The 24686-nt window shown below is 45.0% G+C and overlaps 1 protein-coding gene across 1 annotated transcript in view; it reads right to left on the bottom strand.

The window, feature by feature from the left end:
- PTPRT (protein tyrosine phosphatase receptor type T) overlaps positions 1 to 24686 on the bottom strand; it is a 1693536-nt gene that overhangs the window by 626130 nt on the left and 1042720 nt on the right. The gene's annotated exons all lie outside the window — the stretch shown is intronic.

The raw sequence follows: 24686 nt of genomic DNA on the forward strand, positions 1-24686 counted from the left end.
ATGAGAATCTTATAAATTTTAATAACATTTGTGCGATATACATCGATATACATCAAATTGTTATGGTTTTAATTAACTAAACAACAAAGTTTAAATTGCAAAAAATTCCAAAATTCCACTGGAAGCGGAGTCCTGTATTACAGGTCGCAACATGAGCAGGACTATGTCATAAATATCAGGATGCTGCCTAGTGATTTGCATTTATGCCTAATAAGGGAAATACAATTAACAGTGGTACAGCAATCAGAGAGTAGTAACATGAGCAGAAAAAATGCACCCTTTTAATGGAAAGGGTCAAGGGTGCATCCTAACACTCTATATTCATGTAAAATAATTGTAGTAAGAATTGGAATAACAAATACAATTAAATACATTAGTAGGACTAATGATGCTCTTTAAAAGCACGGATTTCACATGCTGCTCGAGGAATGAGAGAGTACAATGAGGAGCTGGGGCTCAGGAACCATGACCCTTCCATATACCAAAAGTATTCCAGAAGTTGCCAGTGTCCAAGTGGGTTCTAGTCCGGTAATGTCCTGGACTTAGGCCAGGATAGGTTGGTTGAGTGAATGACTGAGAGAGACATGAAATGATTGACAAGGCTCGGGATAATTTTCTTACAACGTCTTTTTAGGTTCAACAGAGGACGGCATGAATAGATGGGCAGAGAACTTGTGCAAATGGCGTCCTTTCCAGCTACAGGAAGAGCTAATACAGGTTTTTAATTTTTGCATAACTCCACGAAAAGTGATGCAGTGGCTGGTAAGGGTACCATGGTGATGTGGCCTGCCCTCTGTGCCGAAGTTCCTGAATATTTTTCAGAATTGTATATAATATGCAAACTGCATTTGCCAGACTTCTGTGTGAAAATTGCACTTGAAGGTATACTTCCTAAACGAAATAATGTGAGACACCAGAGGGTAACTGTACAACAGTTTTACAGTTCTCTACTCGAACCATCCTGCCACACTTGAAAATTTGGAGAAAAGGCACTGGAGTTACTCAAGATTAAGGCTATATAGTTAACAGTCTGTCTGAGTCTAAAAAGTAACATGAGGGTCAAGAGGAGATAGTAAAAATCAAGTGTACATTTCCAAAAGATGTAGGAAACTTCACCGGCCACAATAAAGCTCTAGGAGCTTCTCTTGGTCACAGAGCATCCCTTTCATAATGCACAAGCCTTCGCACCGAGGTGGCATGCTTCACTATCGGGCTGCGCTCCTTGTTCGGGGTTGTGGAAGCACTTTACCTGGGATGGCAAATGCCTAAGTAAGGAAGTCCATAAATCCACGATTAGCCAAGGGCCCAGTTCCCTGGCTTCATTCTATTTTGCCACAGGCTACCCCAATTGGATATATCAATATCTCATTCAAGTTACATGTGTTTTCCTACTTAGGACCCACGGTTTGAAATCCACACCACTGTGGGTGAGTATAATTAAAATAGTAGAGGGGTCTTACCAAGTAGATCAGGAATAGCCATTATGGTCCTGCTGGATTGCCATTGATACCGGGTGGGACACCAGGCAAGGAACATGTTGACCGGATATTAAACTCAAGGAACATTACTTCCAGCTTGGTTCAATCATTAGTTTTTAACCTTAACAAGGTCAACTAGGGATATTAAAATTAGTTTTGAGACCCTTAGTTAATTTTAATTGATCACTATGTAATCCTCCAATCTACTTTCATCATGCCTAGAGACCTCTAGAGGACATATTAACTGAGGACTCTCAGCCATGCACTCAGCTAAGAAAAGATCCCCGGAAGAGAGACCCCACTGAGAAGTCTACTGGGCATTGCAGCAGCCACGCAACGAGAAGCATGGCCCGATGATGAAGCATGCCACCTCGGTGGATGAGGGCTTGTGCATCCTGGAAGCAATGCTCTGGGACCAGTGAGAAGGGGAGAAGGGTTACGCAATCACAAACATGACGGATATCCCGCTCGCCTTGCAAGAAGTGCTAAGGCTATCATGCACCTATAATATTGCATAAACGATATCCATCATGTTTGTGATGGTATAACCTATCTGCCAAACTCTAAATCAGGCCCAGGGACACTTCAATTTTTTGTTACAGAAGAAAAACTAATAAGTATTAGAAATATTGTATACTTCCAGCTAACTTACAACTCTAACACCACATCCACAGTGGCGTAGCAAGGTGGGGGGGAGGTCAGAGGGGGGAGTCTGCCCCGGGCTGCACTAGTTTTGGGAGCGGTGGCCTCCCCCACTTACCTGCGTCTGTCACATGAAAGTGCCAGCACCCCCCCTCGGGCAGTGAATGCAGGGACCGCCACATGCAGCAAAAGGCCTAGCTACGCCACTGCATATCCAAGACCCAATATGATAGCATAATTTGAATGGAATCCAAAAACCTGTTCAGAGAAATCATTCAGAATACCAAAGCTGTTGGATTGCTCAACAGTTCATGGAGTCCCGTTGCATTCGGTGATGAAAGCGCTATCTACTCTGCTTACTACATTAATAGAGACTAATAACACCCACAGCCTCGTACAATAATTTACGACAGTAGCAGCACGCCTTCATTTTCATTTTCCTGTGCTTTATGCATTATGATTGTTTGCTGCTGAAATCATTAGCAGATGGGTGGGTTAGGCAATATTTTTTTTTCCTCCCTTGTATTGTTAATTGCCTTGAAATAGTAGTTCTTTTGATCTTTTCAGTCGCTATTCATTTGTGGAGCAATGCTGAGGCGCTGAATTGATATTGTGTTTACAGTACATGCCTGAACACGTCTGCTGCACTACAAGAACATTGCTGATTATCATTCTTTGCTTATTAATGAGTGCTTTGAACTCGGTTTGCAAACGCGTAATGATGTTTGCTTTTCACGCACAATGAGCTTCTAATAATGTAGACATATTCACTTCTTTGCAGTAATGTAGAGATTTTATGTGTTTATCGTGGATTCAAATGTAACTCATTTAAATGCAGTGCGCTAGCATAGCTAGGGTGGATCCCTGTCCAATGGCTACATGCTGATGTAGTGATATCATCCGAAACAGGTACTGGAAGTCACGTAGTCCAAAAACACAAAATGGTATGCGTGTAATAAACTACTTCTCTACTGTTCTTCACTGAATAGAATGTTCATACATCATAGAGTGCCTGAGTGACTCTCTGGCTCACAGTGTCAGTTGGTCAACTCAGGTTGAGCTGCTGGGAGCTTGCTCCTGGTGGGGTTATATCTGTACTTCCTATCTTGTCCTACTCATCTAACCTAGAAGGGAACTACAATAAAGGATTACCTAACCTACACAGTTGGACTGTGCATCTTCCTTTACCACAATGCGCTTGCTTAGTCTGGACACCCTAGCACTCAAGGTTAACGAGTGCCCTAAATGCTCAGGTTTGCAGATTTGTTCAAAGAAGGCAACACTGCTTAATAGGCTCCCATAGAGGGTAAATGCAAAGCCTAGAGGACGGCATGGGGCAATCACATTTAAACCTGAACTTCATCCCACCTGATTTCAACCCGGAGAATTATGGGTGTTCACATTTTGCCTTCAAAGTCAGTGAAGAAGGATAACTGAGGCCTTCTCAAAGTTTTACCACTGACCCCATTTAATGCTTTTTGGCTGATTCTCTGCAGTGGAAAGATCCAAATGTAGAGTTTTCCGAGTCTTCACAGAGTTTGCTCTATGAGGTAAACCTATTCAAGAATACCCTTGTGAAGTGCACCATGATTGTGATCCTGTCACCACTGTCACTGTGTTTGAACTTCAGTGTCTGAGCAAAAATTCCAATCAGAAAACAAACCACACCTTTAAATTAGGGGTGGGCGTAACTCATGTAATTTGCTGCACATTAATTACACATTGTCATTTTCTTAGTGCAAAATGCACACTTGCGCCCCAAATGGTCCCAAGGATTCATTTTGCATTAACCCTTTCCGTGCTGATGACGGAACCGCTCCGTCATCAGCCACGGTGGTGCTGTGCTGATGACGGAGCGGTTCCGTCATGGCCCGCCCGACGCGCCTGCGCGGCGCTGATTTCGCACCTGCGCGGCGCTGATTTCGCGCCTGCGCGGCGCGTTCTATTAAGCGGGCGGGGCCATGACGGAACCGCTCCGTCATGAGCACAGCTCAACCGCGGCTGGTGACGGAGCGGTTCCGTCACCAGCATGGGCCCGCCGCGCGGCCCCCCCCGCCCCCTTAGCGCTGCGGCGGAATAGCCGCCGCAGCGATGAGGTTAAGAATATACTGCTAAATGCAACAGAACACAAACACGAACAGCAGCAGTCAGCAGTTGTTTGTGCTTCCGCTCTCAAAGCTTGTCCTTTCTGTGCTCCCAAGGCAGGATTTTTGTGGCAAACAAATCCCAATTACGCTAATCGGCATAAGATTGTAATTTATGAAAAATTCTTGTCAAAAGAGTAACACAAAATTACCAAAATTACTCTGATTACTAAGCTGTAATTTAAATTTCGGCAAGGCCTACTTTAAATCTCACGATTATAATTATGCACATACATGTGCATAGTATTAGTTTCATTTAAGACGTGATAATTTATTGAACTCATAAGGAAACATCCGGGAAAACGAGGCCAGAGCCACGAGATACAGAAGCCCGAACAACAATTTTGCCTTAACCACGCATGTACGTGGTTAAGGAAAAGTCGTTGTAGTGTTCGGGATGGGCGGGGAGAGAGGATCGGCAGAAAGCGGACACAGACAGGTAAATGGGGTTCAGGGTAGTTTTCAGGGGGGTGCGGGTTTGGGGACTTTTTAGGGGTGAGGGTTCGAGGTCGTTTTTAGGGGTGTGGGATTGGGGTACTTTTTAGGGGAGGTGGGATTTCGGGGTAGTTTTTGGGGATGGGGCTCTGGGTGGTTCTTAGGGGTTGGAGGGATTGTAGGGTTTTAGGGTAATTCAGGGTAGTTTTCAGGGTTGGGGGATCTGGGTAGTTTTAGGGGATGGGGTCGTTTTTAGGGGTGGGGTTCAGGGTAGTTTTCAGGGGTGGGGGTTCAGGGTAGTTTTCAGGGGTTGTGGCGGTTCAGGCTAGTTTTAAAGGATGGTGGGGGTTCGGGGTAGTTTTAAGGAGTGGTAGGGTTTCAGGGTAATTCTTGGGTACTTTTTAAGGGAGGAGGGAGTTTGCTGTAGTTTTCAGAGGTGGGGCGGTTTTGGGGTAGTTTTTAGGGGTGGGGGTGTTTGGTGTAGTTTTCAGGGATGGAGTGGTGTTTAGGGTAGTTTTCGGGGTGGGTTTTGGGGTAATTCAGGGGTAGTTTTTAGGGGAGGTGGGAGTTTGTGGTAGTTTTCAGGAGTGGGGGTTTCTGGGTAGATTTTAGGGTAAGGTAGTTTTTGGAGGCTGAGGGTTCGGGTTAGCTTTCAGGGGTGGAGGGAGGTTCTAGGAAGTTTTCAGAGGGGTTTGGGATATTTTTTAAAGGGGTTGTTTTTAGGGCTCAGGGAGGGAGATGGGGTCAAGTTTTAGGTATTAAGGGTGGTTGGGATGGTAAGCATAGCCATGCATACCCCTTTACCATGCATGGCTTACCACAAAAATGTGTTGTAATGGCATGCATGGTAAAGCAATTCGTGGTTAAGAAGTGGGTGTTATAGAGACCGCTTTGTTTAGGTTTGTGGGGTAGAGAAACTCGTTCCAACATACAAATACAATAAAGCTTCATTGCGGGGACAGCAACATTTTGGAATTTCGTTTCCCATCATGCTAAAAGATAGTCCTAACTAACAGTCCTTCTGGAAAGCACTAAAAAACCTGTTTTTTTAATAACTAACACTGCACCTTTTTCTTTTAATCCTCAAATCTCCCCATTTCAGAAGCAGTGCTAAGACACCGTATCGTATTCAAGTCCATACTAATATTATAAAGAAAGAGCTCAAACCTTTGAGGCGGTTAATCTCAGTAACCACAGCACCATTCACAACACCCAATACAGCGTTGGAAAGGGCAGATGCAGAAGAAGGACAAAGGCTATGCAGACGGCTACCATATACATTTAAAAGGTAAAAGAACCGTGCCAGCGAAGTATTCCCTTGTGGGCGTGTCTGCGTTCTGCTGTGGGCGTGTGCTGGGGGCGTGACAAACGCTGGGGGCGTGTGGTACTTTCCCCCCTTCATGCCATGTGAGTCGTAATTGTGCCGCATCAAGGGGCATGCTGGGGGCGTGACATGCTGGGGCCGTGACAAACGCTGTGGGCGTGTATCCACGCTGTGGGCGTGTGTCCGCCCTTCATGCCATGTGAAGCACCAATTACGCAATTGCGCCGCATCAAGGGGCACACTGGGGGCGTGTGCTACATTACACACTTCATGCCATCTGGGTCGTACATTAATCAGATCGTCTGCTGTGGCCATGTGCTGGGGCGTCACAAAGGCGTTCACCTCGAAGTGTGGGAAGTAACCATTCGCAAGACTCCCTTGGGGGACTGCCCGTTGTCTCACACATACTGGGGGTGCCGAATGCAGTGTTTGGCTTAGCCTGGGTGCGTCTAAAAAGCACTCTGGGCCGAAGCGCGTCGATGTGGGTCATAAAAAAATAAGAACAGCGGGAAACAATCATTCAAGACTCACACAATTCTAATTGTTAGACTGTCGCCGCTGGCCCTAAAGCGGGGGCACATGCGACTGAGCGTGTCTGCGGGGACAATTACTGCAGCCTCTCATGCGCGCTGTTACTGAACTATCACATTAAACCAAATTACAGGCGCCTGCTAACATCAGCCAGGGCTGTAGCCGGGCTCAGGCGGCGGAGCACTACACTAATTACATGCGCCTGCTAACATGAACCAGGGCTGTAGCTGGGCCTCAAGCGTGGGGACACGCGCCTGCTAACATCAACCAGGGCTGCAGCTGGGCCTGAAGCGGGGGAACACGCGAATGACCGTATCTGAATACACACATTACACACATTCTATTTCATACCCGGACAACGTCGGGACGGGCTGCTAGTACTATATAAAATTAAAATCAATTCTAATCAAACCATCGACTTTGAGTCAATAGTAATTGCATTTCCTAAATGCTCATTTTGCATTTAGGAAATGCTTTGTACATGTGCTAAGAAATTACAAATATGAAATCCCTATTTGCGATTTACTATTCAGGGAATCCTAAAATGCGATTTCAAATTGGGTACAAATCACATTTTGTGATTCCCTAAAGGCCTTTGTACATAGGAAAATAGAGTTTTGCATTTCATAGTGGGCTGAAATTGCGATTCGGCCTGTTAAGAAATGTAAAAGGCCTTATGTATCTGGCCCTATGTATCATTTTCCTTGACCATCCAATTTGAGAGCACAATTCAGTATAGGATATGTGCTCTGCAAAAACCTCATCTGCATATGGCTCATATAAAATAATCATTCATCACATTTGATAACATTAAAGATTATATAAGTAGTGAACATGATAAACTCCCACATTATGGGAACATGATAAACTCCCACATTATGGGTCACTTGTAGCAAAATTCTCAAGGTGTGTGGATATTCTTGAATGTTTCATGTTTAAACAATTTCACTTTAAAAAAGGTCACTCAATACAATGATGCTTTGTATAAGTAATTTAGACTCTTAGAAATATTAAAAAGTATTTTTTGCCCTTTTAAAGTATGTATCATATTTTTCCATGACTGTTGTTGCCCCATTCACACCTTTTGACAGCTTGGCTCCTGCTTTGTCTCTTAGAGCAAAGCCATACCCTTGGGTCGACTCTCCTCAAGGATGGCCGTGTCCCCTCAAGAAATGTGGTGTCTCCTGTGCCCTTGGGTAGTCACTCTACTTTGGTTGAAATAGGTCAGCAGTTAGAGGAAGATTTTGCACCGATACACAGTTCAAAAGATGAACCAAGTTTTACAGAGTCAAAAATGTAAACATGAGTGGGATGGGGAGCATAGGGCAGCATAAGGAGGTCCCGACCCCTCGGGGGGCTCCCAATCCTTCAGGCGGCCCCATTTAACCCAAGGCCAATTGATATTTGTGAGATATGGGAGACTTATGAGCCCTTAGCACATTCTGCAGGGGTCCCCATTATTCTGAATTGCGCCACTGAGAGGAGTTTCCATTTTAATTGAAACACATGACAGACAAACAACTGCTTAAAAAAACTGATATGAGGTGACAGTTTAGACACCAAATCTTCTTATATTCTTATGCCTTCATTTAACCTTGCGCTGTGTCCTTCTGCACAGCAGGCAGTCACATCTGTAGGCAAAGTGCCACTTGCGATCTTTGTTAACATGGCAATTTCATTAACCCCTGTTCATGTTCATTACTGAAGAAGGACACTGTCCCTGCCCCGCGGCTATGAATCCTTGCTGCTCGCTGAGCCTGCTCTGCTGTGGGACGGCAGAGCCAATAACACAAGATTAATAATTTTATCATCAATATGAAGTAATGAAGCTAGAGTGCTTAAGGTGGATTGCATTTATAATTTGGAGTAGCACAGCCCCCTGGGAATTTTGATTGAATGTTTCCACCATCTGCGTCATTTTTCTATTTCTCCAGAGAACAATCTTTGCAGTGAGGTGACAGTTTGCATCACCACGTACAATTCCTCTACCGACCAGCACCAACTTCCACTCTTCTCTACTGCCTGCAGATAACTCGCTTACTCCGCAGTGTGATCTCCAGGGCCATCTTTCACCACAAATTTGGTGTGGTTTGCAGCCCATTGTCAATGACACATTGCCTTCGGTGGACCGTGTATGGAGAATGGGGCAAGGCTTGAAGTGAGCTACTCGCGTCAATGGAGTGTCATCTGATTATGGGAATGATAATCATAATACCTTGCATTTAGCTAACACAATATTGTGATTTCCTCCTAAAATAGAATTTGAGGCATACTAATAGTACTAAATATCAAGTTATCATTATGAAAAGGGTCACCTAACACCAAGGCAGTTTAGCAAACATGGTCACAGGAGCTGGAAAAATGTTCTGCAAGGGTCAGAGTGTTTCCGATTTGGGTGAGGCTCTACTTCTTCACAGAGGGAAGATGATATATAAGTCGAATAAACAAAATGGCTGCTGAGAATAGAAAATGGTAATAAATAGCTTTTGGCCCTTCTATTGGCATCACTTGATCTTTGACTGTAATGACATCTCAGGAAGTAATCCCAGTCGACATGTGACCCCTCTAACACCATAATGTGACATCATGTCTCCTGTAAGAGAGCATCTACTCTAATTTCTTCACTGTGTGTATGTGTATATATATATATACATATTTTTTTACAGAGTTTTATATAGCGCAAACGTGACCCAAAAGTATTGGGTATCAGAGCGCTTTACATGAGCACCAGTCATGTTACATGTGGACACATTTGTTTTTGTTAGGCAAGGGTAGATTAAGTGATTTGCCCAGAATCACAGGATGTTGCATGTCCTTGCCGAGACTCGAACCCGGTTCCCCAGATTTGAGGTCGACTGCCCTAGCCATTAGGCCAACTCCTCTCCCCCGCTTACTCGTCTCCTACGCGCACTTTTCCAAAGACACACACTAAGGGTAAAAATGTGGATTTCTGTTAACCTTCAGAATGGTACATAAACCCGGCCCCTCCAAAAATCTATCAGAATTTAAAGCAAATAGGAAGTAGGACAGAACTTATTTAATCAAAAAACGTTTCTTTAATGTATCAGCATTTGATAAACATATGAACTTTATTTGAAAAAGAGGCTACATAGCTAATTAGTACTGCTACAGTCATATTTCGATATTACCCCTGTTAGTTTGAGGTTGAACAGATATTGTAAACCATGTACAGGTTTTTCATCATATTCACATGGATAGAATAAATATTTTTAAAATTATGTACAACTTTCTTTCTGACATACACCAATATATTGCACAAACGTTCAGAGCTCCCGCAGCCAGTTTTTCTTGCACATGATTTGAACACCAAGGAGCACTGTCGTGTAACCAAAAGAAAACTGCTATTCTAATGTATGGGTGCAGTTCGCTGCAAAAGGGAAAAACTGTGTTGCTCAATTTTTGGTTACAATGTGTTAATGTAATATTTGGGAAGAGAATAACATATTTGAGCAAAAGTGGCATTCAAGAGATATTTGATATGGTGAGGCGAGGGATATTACGGAGTAAACATTTTATCATCAAAAGTGGATATCATCAGAGTGACTGCATTGCTAATATTTAAAAAAAAAAAAAAAAGATATTACTGCCATGGTGTTTTCGAAGCATTAAAGAAGTATTCATAAAAAGCCATGGATTCTGTGAAATTTGCAAGCACAACTGGTCTCACTTACTGAAAGCTTTCAGCATGTCAACATCTACTTTGAAAAGTTACACTCTCTTATTGGGCCTCGGTACGGTCAGTTTGCAGGCAACATAAATACTACACAGCTATGGATGGAGTTTAGCTAAGAAAACTAATTGCATTTCGATTATAGCCTCATTTGAAGTAACCGATGTAAGGAACCATACACGTACGCATGGAGCTTGCTACGAAAATTTAATGACATTCAGTTATTCCCCATCTGAAACAGCCAATGAAAGGTCCATGACTCTGTTCTCACTATGCATAAAAATAATCAACATCTGTTTTTCTGAAGAACAGAAAAGAGGCCAAAGGAAATATGGACACAGATGAAAGCGTGATCTAGCAGCAAGAGTGCAGACCATGGGTCTATTGCGTGAGTTGCCATATGTATAAAGGGATTCTACTGATTTCAAACGACTGGATTCACAAAGCTTTTCCCCTTGATTACATATGTACTGCTCCTTGAAATGTAGATGCCACTCCCAGCTAAGACAAGGTCATATGGAGCTATTGACCAAAAGAGATTAAAAAACACGATGTGAGGCAAGTGCTTATGTGCACTAGACAGTAAATTCACTATAACTCCCTGTATTGGCATACTACCTTCACAGAAACCACCTTCTCAATCAATAATTCAATCAGTAGATTTGTAGAGCACTACTTGTCACCCATGAGGTATTCAGGCACTAGTAGGGTCCGGTAGATTGGCTGAATGGTCAGGTCATCAGAAACTTTAGGAACTCTGAAATAGATCGGGAGGTCCATAGATGAACTTTCCATGTCTTTTCCTGTTAGGTAGGAGAAGGAGCAAACTCCACATCTGCTACATTGGATATGGGGGGAATGTTAGAAAAAGGGATGCAGAGCAGAGGTATTTGGTGGCAAGTTCAAGAGGTGGTTCAAGTAGGCGGGTCCACAGTAGTGTAGGACCTTGTATACCTGGGTCAGGAGCTTACACTGGCATCTTTTTGGTACCAGGAGCCAGTGGAATCCCCTGAGGTAATGGGTGATGTGGGTTCATCTTGGGCAGTGGTCTTCAAACATTTTTGTGCTGTGTCCCTCCATATTGAAAAAATTTAAATCACTGAGGGCTACACTCAAAATGTTTCACAATTATTCAGTTAAACTGGCAATGTTAAAATATGTCTAGACTTATTTGTACATTGTAGTTAAGTTCTATTATCGCTTTGAAAATGCAATCAAAAACATGATTAGCAAACATATTATTCTGGTCAAGCAGGCCTTACTGATTGTAAAAATATCCACAGTGTGAATATTACAAATAGGGGTGGGGGTTTTGAAGAATATTTGGAGTTTCTTTCCCTTTTGACACCTTCTCCCAGCCAGGATATCAATGACAAAAGATGTTAGTGATGGTCCATTACAGAGCGGCTCAGTGCCCCTCATTATTTTCTGCTGGGAAAAAAGCACTGCTATCAGCATAATGTTTCCTTTGACCAGAGCCTGGTGCCACCCCTGGGATCACTTGAGGCCCTTCTAGGGGGCCCTCCCACCCAGTTTGAAGTCCTCTGGTCTAGGGAGATCCAAGACGAGTCTGGCCGCTGTGTTCTGTATGGTTTGTAGTCGTCAGAGGAGATAAACTGCGATCCCTGCATAGAGAGAGTTGCTTTTGTCAAGTTGGCTGGCGATAAGGGCCTGGGTGAAGGTGTGTTTTGAGTTTTTGGATAGCCATTTAAATATCTTATGAAGCATACGGAGGATGATAAAGCAGGAGAAGGAAGCAGAGTTGACCTGAGTCATCATATTTAGCTTGTTGTCCAGAATGATGCCTAGGCTCTTAGCATAGTCAGTGGGGGTAAGAGTAGGTCCGAGTTCTGAGGGCCACCAGGATGCGTTCCATGGGGAGCTTTTGTTTCCCGAAAATTAATACCTCTGTCTTGACCCTGTTGAGCTTCCTAGAGTTGTCCTTCATCCAGTAGGTGATATCTTTCATCCAGTTGTGGAAGTTAGACTTGGTGGTGTCTTCAGAGAGGGAGAGGATGAGTTGTCTGGGTTTTGATGATGCTGGCCACAGGCATCATATAAGTGTTGAAGAGGGTGAGAATGAGCGAATATCTTTGCGGTACTCCACAGATGATTTATTGTGTTCCGAGGGGCAGGGGGAGGCAGACTTTTTGAGTTCTTCTGTTGAGGAAGGAGGTGATCCAGCTTAGAGCATTGGTTAATTGGGGCCCTTGAGTAGACCGAGTTCATGTTGGAGGTGGTGTCTTGAGGGGTGAGCTGGATCCATTTGGTTAATCGGGTATCTGAACGGGTTGCCTGGTCGTTGTGTTGATTGAATACGTCTGTGGCCTTGGATTGGGGTCTATTTTGGATGTTGGTGATCTTATTGTGGAAGAAGTTTGCAATGTTATCGCAGAGTTCCTGTGAGTGTTTATTTGTTGCAGCTAAGGGGTTGGAGATTTCTTTGACGATGTTGAATAGCTCTTTGCTGTTTTTGGAGCTTAATTCGATGCATGAGGCTTAGGCCTTTTTCTTCAATTCTCTCAACTGAAGATGGGGTCTAGCATGTGGCCTGCGGTGTGCATAGGGCCAGGGACAAATTGGGGAAGTCCGAAGTAGTTCATTCTGTTGAGGAGGCTGGTAGTGTTGTTGTCATTGTGGTCATCGAGATGAAAGTTTAGGTCGCTGAGGAAAATGTAGTTGTCGGAGTCTATGGTGAGGGGACGATGAAGTCAGCGATGAAATTCCCAAAGGCTGTACGTGGTCATTGAGGATGGTAGGTTAGTGAGCCCCGAATGATGGTTTTGCTGTCTATTTGGAGTTGGACATTGAGGTGTTCCATGGCTGGTGTAATGTTGTCATTTGTGGTGTGCATGGAATGGATTACATGTGTATGATGGAGATCCATCCAGCAGGCTTGTTGATGCAGTTGCAGCGAGTGAATTTCTATTCTTCAGATATTGCAGGTATTGCAGTGACAATGTCGGGTGCTGAAGTGAGATTGAGCCAGGTTTCAGTGAGGAAGAGAACATCAGGGAGGTGAGGGGGGTGATGAGGTTCCAAATCTCAGTTGTGTATTTGCATAGTGAGCGTGGGTTAAGATGGGCTCACAGGAGTTGGTGTTTTTGTTCAGGAGGTGTCTATGGTGTGTTTGGGGTGGGACTGGTGCGTGTACTGTGGCAGGTGCAGGTATAAGGTCCTACTGTGGATCATGGGTCAGCACGGTAGCATTGTTTGCTGCGGCATCCAGGGTGGAGGGTGTGGAGCTCGGCAATCGATATGGTCCAGGCTTGGAAGGGTGCAGATAGGCTTGCCTTTGGGGCACCTTTGTGCACCAGTGGCGCTCCTGCTGTGCATGTCCGCTGCACAGTCGTGCTGCTGCGTGCCTTACGTAGGTACTGGGGTGTGCCAGGCTCCTGTTCACAGGAAGAATGGTGAGCAGGAAAACTCAGGCAGGAAAACATGGGCAGCTGCGGTGCCACCTGATTAGGCTGGAACAAGCAGGAAATGGACGCCACAGACAAGTGGTAGGCTAGGTGTCCAGGTGCCTATTGATGCGGTCACTCTGAGGCCTGCATTAAGTAGGTCCTGCGGTGGGTGTGCTTCTGTTGGAAGGATGAACCTGACGCAGTTGCATGCTAGGTGTCCAGGTGCCTACTTTCTGAATTAGGCCCTTAATGGGTAAGTGCAGTATCCCACCAGTTTACTCTGAAACAGCAAAGTCTTTACCACCATGTTGTAGAAATGGGGGTCTCTAGTTGGCAGAGGTAGGTACCTTTGTCCAAATAGGGAACATTGCTTATAGTCATGTTAAGGGGGATAGACAGTCTAGATAACACCTGCTCACCCCCTTGGTAGTTTGGCACAAGCAGACAGGCTTATCCCAAAGACAATGTGGAAAGCATTTGTACCAACACTCACAGTAACACAATGGTAGCATCACAAATGAACACCACACCGGTTTAGAAAAATAAAGTATCTTTATCTAAACTTAGCAAGACCAAAACGATGAAAATCCAACTTACAAGTATTAAGTAAAATTTCTTTCAAAAGGTTTTATCAACTAAGTCCATAGAAAACTATGGATGCATGATTTCTTGCAAAGTACCTGTTGTTGCGACAAATTTCACCAAGCTAAACAGCTGCAGCGGTGGGAAGCGTCGAAAAACAAAGTGATACATTGTTCCTGAGACCTTTGTTGATGCAACGCGACAGTTCCGCTGTACACATGCGAGCGATGCATTAGGTCCGGTCGGTAGGGAGAAGTGATGAGTCAACTCTGAGACGACTTCGAACTGCAGTTGAAGCATTGGGGAAAACTTGCCGTACAGGGACGATGCACGGAACTCCAGTATGCATCGACGAATGATGCGGCGGCGTGGAGTTGCGCTGCATCAATTTCTTCAGCCGTGATCCCTCGATGCGTCGACTCTTGCAGCTGCAACAGGCACTGCATCGGTTTCAGCAGCAGCAGTGCGGGGAGATTCTTCTCGCACCATGGCATTGGGTCAGGGAAACTGTCGCAATAAGTGCGTTGTGTCAATTTCCTTGTTGTTGCTTTGCTTTCACGCTCCCAGCAGCAGAAACAACCTCCATAGGCTCAACACAGTCACAGGCACTCCTGGCAGGTCAGAACTCCCAGCAAGAAAGTTCAGGGGGGCTGAGGATGATGTCTTTGTGTTCCAGAGACTTCAAAACAGGAGGCAAGCTCTACTTAAGACCTTGGAGACTTTCCACAAGCAGGAGACCCAGCACATAGCAAAGTCCTTCTCCTTTCCTTCGCAGATACAGCAACCGCAGGCCAACCCCAGACACACAGCAAGGGTAATACTTCTCCTCAGTTTCTCCAGCTCTTCTCATTGGCAAAGGTTCCTCTTGATTCCAGAAGTAGTCTCAAGTTCAGGGGGTTTAGGTCTAATACTTATACCCCAAAATGTATTTGTTCTCTTTGTCCAGATAAGCCCTGTGTTCAGTCAAAACCAGTTCTGTCCTGTTGGGTGCAGCTTCCTGGCAGGAGGTGGAGGCAGCTTTGTGGAAAGCAGACCAGGCCCATTCAGGTGAAAGGAAATCTCCTCCCCCTACTCTAAATGCAGCCCAGGTCTATTCAGCCCAGCCCTGACTCATCGGGCTCTCTGGAGTCACTGCTTCTTCCCAGCCCCTGACACTCTAAACCCAGCCAGTCAATCCACACACCAGCAGAGACACACTGGATGGCTAAACAAGAAAATACCTACTTTCTTTAACCCCTTCCATGCTCATGACGGAACGGTTCCGTCATGAGAGTCGGGTGAGCTGTGCTCATGACGCAACCGTTCCGACATGAGCCCATAGGCTGATTAGAACCTTCAGCACAGCGCGAAAATTCGCGCCGCGCTGAAGGGGTTAAGTGGCATTTTCAAACACTGAATGTAAAAATCACCCTGACTAAAAGATGAATTTTTAACATTCTAAGTTCAGGCATACTAAACTTTATTTTCCAACCTTGTACCCAGGGGCAGTTAGGTTAATAAGATGTTATAAACAAACTCCCCATTCTGTCCTAGGGTAACAGGTACCCTTGCAATTGTGAAAAACAAAATTGCAGTAATTCCCTATCAGGAAATGCCACACACATCAGGGAATGTCCCACCTTTCACATACACTGCACCCTGCCCACAGGGGTACCTTGGGCCTACCTTAGGGGTGACTAACATGTAAGAAAAGGGAAGGTTAAGGCCTGATAAGTGAGTGCACTTGTCAAGTGGACATGGCAGTTAACAACTGCGCACAGACACTGTAGTGGCAGGTCTGAGTTACCGTTTCAGAACTACTCATGTGTGTGGCACAATCAGTGCTGGAGGCCCATTAGTAGTATTTGATTTACCAGCCTCAGCACACTTAGTGCACTTTACTAGAGGCAAAACGTCAGGGGAACCACACCAAACATGCCAATTCTAACACATGTAAATTTAATTGTCTCTTTAAAAATGCAACCAAACATCTGGTATGCCCAGCCAAGAGGCTGTGTGGCAGCTCCCCTCATCTAGTTTTTCAAGATTATTAATGTTTCTCTCTGTCGCTCACATTGTCCCTCCAAACTGTATACCAGTTTCATTTTTGATTACCTACGAGAAAATATCCCATTTAATAATTTTAATTTAGAATTCCGAGCCCTTTCTGACCTCCAAGAATCCAGACACACCTGCAGACGTGTCGAGAAGTGATGGAGGAACAGCAAAAACACTGAAGACCAGACCACCTACAAGAACGCCATGACAGAATACCCCCAACTCATCAGATCCACCAAAAGTACCTTCATCCAGAACAAAATCGTTGCCAACTCCAGCAACTCAAAAGAACTCTTCAGCATCATCCAGGAATTAACCAAACCCCCAGCGAATCCACGGACATCACACCCTCCCAGGACCTCTGCAACAAGCTTGGCTCCAACTTCCATCTGAAAATCAAGGCATTCTACGACAACTTCAGCGAACAGACTGCAGATATCACGCCCTCCCCCAGCAACAACATCCAGCCTACCATCGCCACCTGGACCCTGATCACCACCGAAGACACCGCCACGACCATGAAGACCACTCACTCAGGAGCCCCCACGGACCTCTGCCTGCCGCACATCTTCCACAGAGCCACTGCCACCATAACGCCCGAGCTACGATGCACCATCAACAACACCTTCGAATCCGGCTTATTCCCCGACGACTGGGAGCACGCAGAATTCAGTTCCCTCCTCAAGAATCCCTCTGCAGACCCGACGGACCTGTGAAACTACTGACCCATCTTTCTCCTTCCCTTCATGGCCAAAGTTACCAAGAAGATCATCAACGCCCAGCTGACTAACTTCATCGAGAAGAACACCGTGCTCAACCCTTCACAATCCAGAATCCGCAGCAACCACAGCACCGAGACCACCCTCCTGGCCGCCACAGAAGACATCTGCACGCTCCTCGTCCAAGGCCACACCACTGCCCTAATCCCACTAGACCTCTCTGCAGCCTTCGACACCACCTCCCACCGTACTCTCACAGCCAGACTCCCCGATGCCGGCATACAAATAACCACCCTCAACTGGCTCCGCTCCTTCCTCGCCGGCAGAACCCAAAGTATCAGACTCCCGCCCTTCATCTCTGAACCCACAGTGATAAACTGCGGAGTACTCCATGGGTCATCACTCAGTCCCACGCTCTTCAACATCTACAAGGACCCCCTCACCACCATCGTCAGACAGCATGGACTCAGCATGGTATCCTACGCTGACGACACCCAGCTCATCCTCTCTCTCACGAAGGAAACAGATGCCACCAGACTTAGCTTCTAGGAAGGAATGAAAGACGTTCCATCCTGGATGAGCAGCAGCTGTCTGAAGCTCAACTTGGAGAAGACATAAGTCCTCCTCCTCGGACCCACTCCATCAGCTTGGGACAACACCTGGTGGCCCACCGCCCTTGGCAACCCCCAACCCCCACGGACCATGTCCAGAACCTCGGCATCATACTCATCACCTCCCTCACCATGACCCGCCAAATCAACGCCGTCACCTCCACCTGCTTCAACACCCTCTGCATCCTTCTCAAGATTTTCAAATGGATCCCCCCAAATCCAGAAAGACCATCACCCACACACTCATAACAGGCAGACTGAACTACGGAAATGCCCTCTACACTGGAATCAACAAATCCCTGCTACGCAAACACCAGACCAACCAGAGCAACGCTGCAAGACACGTCCTTGGCATCCCACTACATGAATACATCACCCAACAAATGGGAGACCTCCACCGGCTCTCCGTTGAGAAGAGAGTAACTTTTAAGCTACTCACCCATGCCTCCAAATCCCTCCACAAAGCTGGACCCAAATATCTCAGCTGAAAGTGTCTCCTTCCATGTAGCCAGGAGAAACCTCCGCTCCATCAACCTCACCCTCGCAGAAACCCAGAGCATCCGCAGAACCAGAACAGGTGGAAAATCCTTCTCCTACATCGCGGCAAAGGCCTAGAACAAGCTCCCTGCACACCTTCAGGTAGAGCTCCAAGACCTGGCTCTTTGGCTGACTCTGAACTTCACCCCCAGCCCTTTGCGCCTTGAGACCCTCACGAGTGAGTAGTGCGCTTCACAATTCCCTGACTGACTATTGATTTCAGGGTTTCCTGAAGAAATATCTTCAGTGCCCCTGCCTCATTCTGGGCAGTAACCTTGATTCTTTGGCCTTTGAAAATGTTTCTTATGTATTGAACCTTATTTATTTATTTATTTATTTATAATTCTTATAAAGCGCAGGAATTCGATCTCCAAGGAGATATCTCCGCGCTGTGTTGTTCCGAAGATAGGTAATGACAGCAAGTTTATATGACATGTCTTAGGATTACTAGGCAGGAAACAAGTACATCTTCAAGTTTTTTCTGAAGGTAACAAGATTTGAATTTTGTCTTAGGAAGGGGGGTAAAGAGTTCCACAAGGTAGGACCTCTAAATGCAAGGGCCCGGCCTCCTTGTCTTTCTCTTTTGATCATAGGGATCTGTAACAGAGCTTGATTTTCAGATCTTAAAGTTCTTCCAGGTTGATAGAGTTGGAAGATATCAGCCAGATACCTAGGACCAGTACCGTATAAGCACTTGTGAATGGTACAACATATCTTAAATTGTACTCTCTGACGTATGGGAAGCCAGTGTAGCTTATTCAGTAGGGGGTGTGAAGGGGATCTAGGAGGGACATTAAGGATCAGTCTGGCAGCAGTATTCTGAGCGACCTGTAACCTCTTCAGTTGTTCTGTATTAGCAGATATGAGCAATCCGTTACAATAGTCAAGCCTACTCATAACTAAAGTTTGTACTAATGTTCTCCGATGATGGTCAGCTAAATATGGGAAAATCCTTCTGAGTAGGCCAATGACTCTCATGCAGGTTCCCGTAACCTGTGTGGCATGATCTTTTAACACCAGGGATTGATCTAGTTTGACACCCAGATTTTTCACCCATTCCTTGGGACAGGGAGCTGTACCTAATTCCTGCGGCCACCACTCAGGCGACCAAAGGAGAGGGGCATTTCCAAAGAGCATGACCTCCGTCTTGCCCACATTGCACTGTAGGCAATTGGAGGTCATCCATCCAGCTATGGCTCTCATTCCAGCAGCAAAGGAATTCCTTACTGCAGAGGTCATATTTTGGAATGGAAACAACAGCTGGGTGTCGTCTGCATAGGATATTGGTATAAACCCAAATTTCCTTGCGACCTTCGCCAGGGGGGCCACATACCCCCATTAAATAATGTGGGGCTTAGGCATGAGCCCTGTGGAACCCCCTTGGTGAGCTCCCTTGAGGCGGAATAGTGGGAGCCCAGGCGAACATTTTGTGATCTGTTGGAGATGAAGCTTTTCAACCAAGATAGAGCAGTTCCCTCCACACCTACTCCCTCCAGACGACTGATCAGGATGTCATGAGACACCGTGTCGAAGGCAGCGGACAAATCTAATAGCACTAGAATCATAGAGCCTCCTCTATCCTGTGCCATTCGGATGGTATTGGTCACGGAGAGGAGAGCTGATTCTGTGCTATGATTTGGTCTGAACCCAGATTGAGAAGGGTCCAGACCGTCCGCTGCCTCGATGAATTTAGAGAGACAGGTGTTAACATGTCTCTCCGTCATCTTACTGATGTACGGTAGGAGGGAAATAGGACGTAGGTTATTAAGGTCTGACCATGGTAGCGCGGTGTTTTTGCGAATGGGGTTAACTACCGCCATCTTCCAGTCATTTGAGATCTTTCCTTCCTTTAGGGAGATATTAATCAGTGTTCTAAGACTTGGAGCCAGAATGCTGGCCAAAGGTGCAATCATCTTGGCTGGTAATAAATCAATCGGTGATCCAGATTTAATTAAATTAAGAAGCGAGTCTACTTCAGTGGGACTGATCTCTGGAATCGAAGTCAGAGTGAGTCTACATGTTCCATTATTAGTGGACTCATCCCTGGGACTATCTATGATATCTCTGTTATTATATGGTATTTTAGTAATTTTGTCATAGATTAAGTCTATCTTTTTCTCAAAGAATATCGAGATCTCATCACATAAATTTTGGTTAAAGTCATCTGGACTCTCACAAACTGTAGGTTTAACAAAAGATTGTAGCACTTTGAACAATTCCCTAGTAGAATTTCCTGCCTCTGTGATTTGTGAGTCAAGTTTGTGCCTCCGAGCTTTCTTTATATTTTTGAGGTAGTTGGAGTGAGCTTCTATATAAACAGTTTTGCTCATAGGAGTATGAGTTTTCCTCCATTTTTTCTCCAAGCTCCTACATTTTTGTTTTCGACTCTTAATTCCTCTGTATACCATATTTCAGTTTTGGGCCTAATACATTGTTTATGTAATTCAAGTGGAGCAATTTGATCAATGGCCTCTAATAGTGCTTTATTAAATTTGGCCAATCCTGTTTCAATGTTATCCTCTTCAAGGAAAGTGGGTTCTTTCCATGTTTGTTGTAATACTTCTGGTGTTATTTTGTGCCATTTCCTTTTCCATATAGGTGGAGGGGGGTTTTGGGACCGTGTGTATGAACCAAGTAATTGGAAGGATAGTAAATGATGGTCTGACCAATGAATGGGAATAGGTGGACAACAACTTATTTTAGGACAATTAGTTAAAATTAGATCTAGTGTATGACCTCCTATATGTGTTGAACCATAGTTTTGAATTTCAAGTCCTAAACTGGATAGATCATCAAGTAAAGATCTAGTATCAAGATTATTTGAAATATCTACATGAATATTAAAATCTCCAAGGAGAATAAAGTTTTCATTGGCTCTAAAATATGGGGCTAATAGTTCTATGAGATTTAAGGAAAAATCCAGACAAGAGCCAGGGGGGCGATATAATAATGCCCCTTTCCATTGTGATTTGGGAGAGGAGGTAAATCTAAAAATCATTATTTCCATCTGGTCGTTGCTACACTGGTCAAGTATTGAGACCTTTAAGTTATCTTTGTAGACAACAGCCACACCACCTCCGATTTTAATCTGTCGATCTAGATGTAGGATCTTATATCCGGCAGGTATCGCTAACATAATTGTGGGGATGGTATGAGGTATAAGCCATGTTTCAGTAAGAAAACAAATATCTGGCAATTTGGAGTTAATGAGATCCCACAGTTGTTGGTGGTGTTTGGCTAATGAACGTACATTCAATAGAAAACATTTGAGTCCTGGGGGTCCTTTCCTGGCAACATGATTAATATTGTCTGTGCTATCAGCTCCAATTAAAGGAAGGGTCCGAGCGAGCTGTTGTATTCCAGCTATAGAGCCCACATCATTGGGGATAACTCTAGGTAGGCATATGTTTGTGGTCTGAAAATGACAGTTAGCACAGGAAAAGGGGCATTCGAAGTTGGGCCAAGTGTCACGTATGCATATCTCGTCAGGGGTTGTATTTAAGCTGAGAAGCGTATCTCTGGAGTAACATAAAATGGGGCTAACCTGAGCATGAAAAGATCCAGGGATCCGCGTCATGTCCCTTGTCCCGTCCTGTCGCGGATGGGCGCAGATGGGCTTTTCTTCGGCGCTTCTTAGGCGCGCTCGAAGGCGCGCAACCGCTGCGCGCTTGTTTGGAAGGGCGTTGCTAAATAGCCCTGAGGGCGGTGACAGCTAGAGCGCTGACCTCCGCTCTAGCGGAAGTATGAATTCGGTAATGCCTGGTTCTTACCTGGCCGCCCTCCGCTCTACGGCAATAATTGCCGAGTCGGACCGGGGCGGACAGGCTTCAGTATCGAACCAGGGAATGCGGACAATGCGGGGGAGAGTATCAGGAATTTGGGCAATTGTTGTAATAAAATTTGAATTCTTAAATCAATTCCAGCAAATATTTTAAAATCACAATATTCACTATTAAAACTATTAAAAATGCCTTGCGTGTCGTTCTCCTTCCCAACTCCTCGCAGCCCTCGCAGTCAGGACAAGCAAGCAGTCAGTTTACCTTCGTATGCAACAGCGGGTCGGAGGACGCTGCCACCACCTCCCTACCGCAGCGCTTCCGGGGTCTGGCCAATCTAAATAGCCCTGAGGGCGGTGACAGCTAGAGCGCTGACCTCCGCTCTAGCGGAAGTATGAATTCGGTAATGCCTGGTTCTTACCTGGCCGCCCTCCGCTCTACGGCAATAATTGCCGAGTCGGACCGGGGCGGACAGGCTTCAGTATCGAACCAGGGAATGCGGACAATGCGGGGGAGAGTATCAGGAATTTGGGCAATTGTTGTAATAAAATTTGAATTCTTAAATCAATTCCAGCAAATATTTTAAAATCACAATATTCACTATTAAAACTATTAAAAATGCCTTGCGTGTCGTTCTCCTTCCCAACTCCTCGCAGCCCTCGCAGTCAGGACAAGCAAGCAGTCAGTTTACCTTCGTATGCAACAGCGGGTCGGAGGACGCTGCCACCACCTCCCTACCTTAAGTACCTATGTCACTATCTAATGGCTGAAAGTATCCCAACCCAAAGGCATTTTTTAGGTTTCACCTACCAGACCGTGCAAAGGGTCTGGTTTACGAAAAATACCCCTTGGCAGCTTATAGTGCGCTTGGAGCCCACCCATTAGTTACCATTTGTGTACTTTATGTCACTCTAATTTGCTTGCTTTATATTTGTTAGCTTGAGTGGGCTTTCCTTCAGCGTTTTGTGTTTGTCCCTCCCTGCAGCATAGACTCGTTCCTTGTGTAATTCCACTGATTATTTTTAGGCACTATTTTTTAACTTTTTGTTAAAACCCTCATGAAAGTGCATGTGTTTTCCAGCTGTCTCCATTATGTACTTTTATCTCCCACTCCACTTCATGTCACTTCATGTTGCTCTCCCTCAGCCATGTGCTTCCCCCTACCCCCCTCAGTCTTGCACTTAACTTCGGCCCCATAATGCTTTATTGCTCATGTGTGTCTTCTTCGAGTTCTGTTATCCAACCTCCCACTGCTCTACGCTGCAGCCCCCTCCTAACCTTCCACTCCTGTTGCTGAAGCTCTCCATTGCTGCTCCCTCCACACCGTGGTCATTTTCTAATGTATCCATTTTTTTAAAATTTACGATTCATACTTGGATACATGAATACAAAAAAAGTGGCACTTGTCTAATTTTTTTATGCACATGCATACCAGAACATGCACACACCTACAAAATGATGTGGCCGTGTAGATGTCATTGCACTTTTTTTTTTAACTTTTCACCATGCGGTACATAATCTTGCTGATGCTGTACAGCTTGGCTAAAAGGCATTTGCAAAGCTAACAAGTCTCACAGGTGAGAACTATAGGCTTAGCCATTGTTTTATTGAACACAACTCATATGAAGATATGGTACGGAGTCAATGGCAGTAATACGTGTGGCTTTAAGGTACGAATAGCAAGGAATTCTGCAGGTAGGGCGAGGTTAAGAAATCAGTCAGTGTTCCTCTTGAACCACCTGGGTGGCCACGGGGTGTCCAATCTGTATATTAGACATGGTGTCTGAGAATGAGAGTGAGTATTGAGGTGCATTGGTAGAACTGCAAAGATCAACAAAGAGATCATTGACAAGGATCAAGGGATACTGGTGCAGATGTGGGGAGAGAGGAACAATTACTGAATTAGGCAGAAAGATTAACCCCCAGATTCATCATGCTCCTCTTTTGCGAGTCCTTAATAGCGATTATTAAGGAATCGCTATTAAAGACTCGCAAAACGGGATGCATGTAGAAATCGCAAAATGTATTGCGATTTCTACTGCTTCCTTATTTGCGATTAATGACTCCCCATTCATTGGCCCATAGGAATGAATGGGGAGTCATTCCTTATTTGCGATTAGCAATTAGCGAATCGCAAATAAGGAAGCGATTTCAAGGGTGCCAGGGTGTCCAAAGGACACCCTGTAGCACCCCATAAACGGTGATTTACACTGGTGTTGGGCCCACACACATGTCCAAAGGACATGTGTGTGTGTAACATCCAACTTAGAAAAATGCACTAAATTGCATTTTTCTAAGTTTTCGCTATTTACCACGAAGTCAGACTTCGCGGTAAATAGCGGCCCCAGATTGCGAATTCGCAATTCTAAAATGGTTCATGAATTGCATTTAAGGAATCTCAAGTTGAGATTCCTTAAATGCAATTCTTCGCAATTTAGCGATTTCAAATTTTGCGATTTTTGCATTTGGGATGATGAATCCCAAATGCAAAAAAAGCGCTCGCAAACAGCCAGATTCGCAGAATATGGCCCTTCGCGAGCCGATTTTGGCTTCATGAATCTGGCTGTAATTTCCCTAGTACTGCTGTTCTTAGAGACGAACCAATAATGGATTGTCTGTGGTAAAACGATGAAGGAGTTGGTTTGGCAGCACTCTCAGTGTAAGAGCATTAGTATGTATGCAAATATGTATGCCTATGGAAGTTCCACAGCACAAACAGAGCCAATCGTATTGGTCTAAGACCAGCATAAAGTCAGCAAGTAAAAGGAAATG

The sequence above is a fragment of the Lissotriton helveticus genome, chromosome 7, assembly GCF_964261635.1.
Source record: "Lissotriton helveticus chromosome 7, aLisHel1.1, whole genome shotgun sequence".
Taxonomy (NCBI): domain Eukaryota; kingdom Metazoa; phylum Chordata; class Amphibia; order Caudata; family Salamandridae; genus Lissotriton; species Lissotriton helveticus.